This window comes from Protomyctophum parallelum (assembly GCF_964188405.1).
Source record: "Protomyctophum parallelum genome assembly, chromosome: 19".
NCBI lineage: Eukaryota > Metazoa > Chordata > Actinopteri > Myctophiformes > Myctophidae > Protomyctophum > Protomyctophum parallelum.
Window position 1 is genome coordinate 5,897,511 of NC_139717.1, and position 6,000 is coordinate 5,903,510.

Genomic DNA, 6,000 nt, shown 5'->3' on the forward strand with positions numbered 1-6,000 from the left:
GAGCCCACTGAAGAACATCTGAACGAACTGCATCAGGTACATACAAGGTCCGCCCTGGACTGGTGCGTGGGTCAGGCTGGTTCTGCTGAGCTTGGCGAACACGGGACTCGATCTCCCAGGAGACCATGGCAATGATGCAGGTGGATGGCATGATGGGGTCAGGCTCAGAACTGCGGCCGTCAGCTGAAAATTGTCTAGAGAGAGCATCAGGCTTGGTGTTCTTAGAACCTGGTCGGTAAGTGAGTGTGAAGTCAAACCTTCCAAAGAACAAGGCCCACCTGGCTTGCCTTGAATTCAGACGCTTGGCAGTCTGGATGTATGACAGGTTCTTATGGTCGGTCCATACTATGAAGGGGTGTTTGGAACCCTCCAACCAATGACGCCATTCCTCTAGAGCTAGCAATACTGCAAGGAGTTCTCGGTTGCCAACATCATAATTCCTCTCTGTAGGGGAGAGTTTGTGGGAGAGGAAAGCACAGGGGTGTAGCTTGTGATCAACAGAAGAACGTTGGGACAAAACTGCACCTACCCCGACGTCAGAAGCATCCACCTCCACGACAAACTGAAGTTCAGGATCCGGTTCCATGAGGACTGGAGCTGAGGTGAAGCGATGCTTGAGCTCACCGAAGGCTGTCTCCGCCTCAGTAGTCCACCGGAACCGAGAGGAGGTGGAGGTGAGGGCTGTGAGGGGTGCTGCTAGCCGACTGTAGTTTCGAATGAACTTCCTATAGAAATTCGCAAATCCCAGAAAACGCTGCAATTGTTTCAAGTTAGCAGGTGTCGGCCACTCAGCGACTGCTCTAACCTTGGCAGGATCCATCAGCAGCCGCCCCTGGGAAACAACGTAGCCCAGGAAAGAAACAGTGGAAGCGTGAAACTCACACTTTTCTGCCTTGACAAAAAGTTTGTTCTCCCACAGCCTCTGGAGGACCTGACGAACATGTTGCTGGTGAGCTTCTGGGTCCTTGGAAAAAATCAAAATATCATCCAAAAAGACAAAAACAAACCGACCAATTACATCTCGTAACATATCATTGACAAGACTTTGGAAAACTGCAGGAGCATTAGTAAGTCCAAACGGCATGACTAAGTATTCAAAGTGCCCCAGTGGAGTATTGAAAGCAGTCTTCCACTCGTCCCCCTCCCTGATGCGAACAAGATGGTAGGCATTCCTCAGGTCAAGCTTGGTGAATATAGTGGCTCCGTGGAGAGAGGAAAAGGCTGAGTCAATGAGTGGCAAGGGATATTTGTTCTTAATAGTTATGGCATTTAACCCCCGATAGTCTATGCACGGCCGCAATGAGCCATCCTTTTTCCCCACAAAAAAGAAACCAGCACCCACCGGAGAGGATGATGGCCTAATAATGCCAGCAGCGAGGGAGTCCTGGATATACCCCTCCATAGAGGCATACTCAGGGCGAGAAACGTTGTATAACCTGCTGCTGGGTAGAGGGGCTCCTTCCCGGAGGTTGATAGCGCAGTCGTAAGGCCGGTGCGGCGGCAGAGACAAGGCATGGTGCTTGCTGAACACAGGGGCTAGGTCATGATACACAGGGGGTACTGACGACAAATCTGGGGGTTCTGGGGCAGGGTGAGGGGTAGACAGAGCAGGGACAAGAGCAGAACGTAAACAATTAGCATGACAGAAAGTACTCCATGAAGTTACCTTTCCTGTGGTCCAATCAATCTGCGGGTTGTGCAGCCTCAACCACGGGTGGCCAAGAACCAGAGGGGAGCCAGGACAGTCCATAACATGGAAGCTGATCTTCTCCTGATGATTGCCAGAGAGACACAGGTGGACCGGCACGGTTCTCTCAGTGACCTCGGCGAGGAGTTGACCATTGAGGGCGTTGGCCTTAAGAGGCGAGTCGAGAGGTACTGTGTGCAACCCTAGCTGCATAACGACCCCGCGGTCCAAAAAACTTTCATCTGCACCTGAGTCCACGAGAGCTGACAGGGGTAGAGACTGGTCCTGCCACACAAGGGTGCCATCAAGCTGTGGTCTGGGGACTGGAAGGCTGGTGACTCGGCTCAGCAGTATATCCCCGACTACTGCTGAGCCCTCCCTTTTGCTGGACACAGGGGACAGGAAGAGACAAAGTGGCCAGCCTGGCCACAGTATAGGCAGCTATCAGTGTTCCGTCGTCGCTGCTTCTCCTCAGAAGAAAGCCGGGCCCGGCCGAGCTGCATGGGTTCAGGTGCTGGAAGAGACTGGGCAGAAGAGGACTGGGGCTGAGCAGTAGGCAAGGCAACAGGCATAACTGAAAATGTCTCTCTACCTGTCTTCTCTCGCCGGCGCTCACGGCGACGGTTGTCGATGCGGATCGCCAAAGAGATGAGCTCCTCGAGTGTCCTAGGCTCGTCTCTGGACACCAGCTCATCCTTGATGGCTTCGGAGAGTGCGTTCTGGAACGCACTGTGTAGAGCCTCGTCGTTCCAACCACTTTCTGCAGCAAGGGTGCGAAACTCTATAGCCATCTCTGCGACACTTCGTGAGCCTTGATGGAGGGACAGGAGCCGTTTAGCCGCATCTCTACCTTGGACTGGGTGGTCAAAGTTTCTCCTCATCTCCTCTGTAAACCTGCCGTACGTGGAGCAGGCGATCGATTGACTCTCCCATACAGCCGTGGCCCAGGTGAGTGCCGATCCGCGGAGGCAAGCAATCAGGTATGAGATCTTGGCACGATCAGATGCGTAGGTGTGGGGCTGCTGTTCGAACACCAGTGAACACTGCAGGAGGAAAGATCTGCACTCCCCCAGGTGGCCGTCATAACGGTCGGGGGCTGGAACCGACGGTTCACGGTATGATAGAGGAGCGGAGGCAGCTGCAGGAGCGGGGACAGTAGGTGGCGCTGTAGCAGCTTGAGCGGTTCCCAAAGCTGCAATCTGGGCTTGAAGATCCCCAAGAATCTTGGAAATATTAGTAGACTGGTCCATGAGGGTTCTCACTGCTTGGTCATGCTGATCAAGGAGAGTGCTCTGAGCTGCAAGCACCTCATTTAAACGTGCAGAGTCTGCTGGGTTCATGTTACTGGTCAGATCCTACTGTTAAGTATGAAAGTCTAGGTGAACCCAATTGCAGACTCAAACACAGAGGCACGTTCAAAGTTCAAAAACATAAAGATTTATTTCCAGCCCAGAGTACAACAAAAAGCAAAAGCAGGCAAAAGGTCCAAACAAAGTAAATGCAAACTTTCCGTAGGCGTAGGCTGGTAGTGATGTGGCAAGGTCCAAGGCACAGGTTCTGGAGCAGAGAAACACAGCAGGTTACTAAAGGATCTGACAAACACTGAAGTGCAGAGTAGAGCTTAATTAGGGCTCCACCAGATTACTGGAAGGGCTGCAGCTGAGGAGCCGCACCCCTGTCTACAGTCTCCCAATCACAACAGGATTAGGAAGATGTAGAAGGCACTGGCATGTGAGCCAATGTAACACCAGGACCATGAAGATTCTCTGCTGTTGGCTCTTTATCTGGAGAATAGAGAATAGGTCTGTTTATTCATTCAGAGTGGAGTCAGTAAACCATTTCATCTCTATTAAAATGATAAGGGTAAAAAATAATTGAGAGAGACTGCAACGACATGTCACTACTTGAAAAAAAAGGGCTGATTGTTTTCTGTATGTGAAGCTTGACTGTGAGACCACAGGATAATAAAAGTCCAGTTTTTCATAAATGTGACAAAAGGTGCTACTGTAGCTTTCCATGTCTGCATGCATTGAATGTAATAATAATAATAATGCATTCAGTGTAATCAATCCCGCAATCAGTACGTACACAGTTAAAATGCACTCACTTCCACATCTCGTAGTAGAACACTATATCAACTTGGTCAATAATACAACTTACAACTCCTACTGAAATAGCTGTGATTTCACAAACGGTTATGCAACATGCAGGCATAAGAGTGGATAACTGAAGAGTACTGTACCTCTGTGGAACCACTCACGCTGGTGTAATACACTAGGACAGACATATCTGATATTTTCTTGTCTATAAACTTCAGATTCCCTAAGCTTAAGGGCTCTCCTGTAGACACACTGCTGTGTTCCTGTGAATATAGGATGTGTGTGTGTGTGTGTGTGTGTGAGAGAGAGAGAGAGAGAGAGAGAGAGCTAGAGAATGCAAAGTATCCAGAATGCTGGGTGCCGTGGGTAGGACTAGGATATGCTTTTCCCAGCCGTAGACAAGGTGAGCAGGTTTGGACATGGCTTACCTGGTGGACACACCCTCTTAGCTGACTGACACTCCTGTTGCAACCCGTTGGTTGTTAAACGCATGCTTGAATATGCTGCACCCACCACACCACACCCACAGCCTCTCTCTCTCTCTCTCTCTCTCTCTCTCTCTCTCTCTCTCTCTCTCTCAATTAAAATTCAATTCAATTCAATTCAATTCACTTCAATTCATTATTGGCATGAGAAAATGTACATTTACATTGCCAAAGCAGAAGTGGATTTCAAACGGTGGTCTAGGTTTTGTTGTGGTCTCTCTATCTCCAACTGATTTCTCTCCAACTGGGTGAATTTGTCTTGCATTTGTCTGATCCCAGTGTTCTTTGAGGCTTCTATTATTGCTTCCATCTCAACTTGCTTATTCTCCAACTGCATGATTTTTAATTCCATTTCTCCGATTCCAGTGGCGGTGTAGCGGGGTCCTTGGTGCAGGGGGTCGTGGCGTTCTTTGGTCTTTTTAGCCGTCATCTCAGGTCAGTTCTTTGGTCTCAGTGGTCTTGGGTTTGATAGGAGGTTTTAAGTATAGCGCTGCACTAGCACTGTCCCTGTCTTGGGCCAGAATTGTGTATGCATTGGGGAATCCTGTCTATTGAAAAAGTGTATTGTCACTTTGTAGTGATCCTTATTTTCTGTGTTTTTGTGACGGCGCCGGGTGCATAGTGGGACAATGTGGCTGTGCGCCATGCCATTATATTTCTTGTGAAGAAGAAGATTAGGTTTGTTACCTTAGAGTCTGCATCTCCATCTGCATACAACGTCTCTGCATACAACGTCTCTGCATACAACGTATCTGCATACAACGTCTCTGAATACAACATCTCTGCATACAACATCTCTGCATACAACGTCTCTGCATACAACGTCTCTGCATACAACGTATCTGCATACAACGTCTCTGCATACAACGTCTCTGCATACAACGTCTCTGCATACAACGTCTCTGCATACAACGTCTCTGCATACAACATCTCTGCATACAACGTCTCTGCATACAACGTCTCTGCATACAACATCTCTGCATACAACGTCTCTGCATACAACGTCTCTGCATACAACGTCTCTGCATACAACGTCTCTGCATACAACGTCTCTGCATACAACGTCTCTGCATACAACGTCTCTGCATACAACGTCTCTGCATACAACATCTCTGCATACAACGTATCTGCATACAACGTCTCTGCATACAACGTCTCTGCATACAACATCTCTGCATACAACGTATCTGCATACAACATCTCTGCATACAACGTATCTGCATACAACGTCTCTGCATACAACGTCTCTGCATACAACGTCTCTGCATACAACGTCTCTGCATACAACGTCTCTGCATACAACATCTCTGCATACAACGTCTCTGCATACAACGTCTGTGCATTTTCTTTCAGATCCTCTTTGTAGTTCTTCTTTTCTGTTTTCCCTTTGATGTGTTTTGTCAGTTGATTAAAATCATGTGGTTAAAAAATAAGCAGTTTGTCCTAAACAGGACTGATTGTGTTAGGCATTTGCCTAACTGGCACCCCAAAACAGTAACAACAAGTCAAACCCTTACACAGTATAGGGAGCGTTTAAATACAGTATGAATGAGTGAGGCTAGCTGTTGCCATTGTTCTTGTTGAGTGGATTATCTATGAGTGTTTGATTAAGTTAAATCAATCAAATTGTGTTCCAGTTTTTTCTGTCTTTTACTGTCAGCAGAATGGCTAATACAGTGTGTCTCTCTCTCACACACGCACGCACGCACACACACACGTACACACCTCA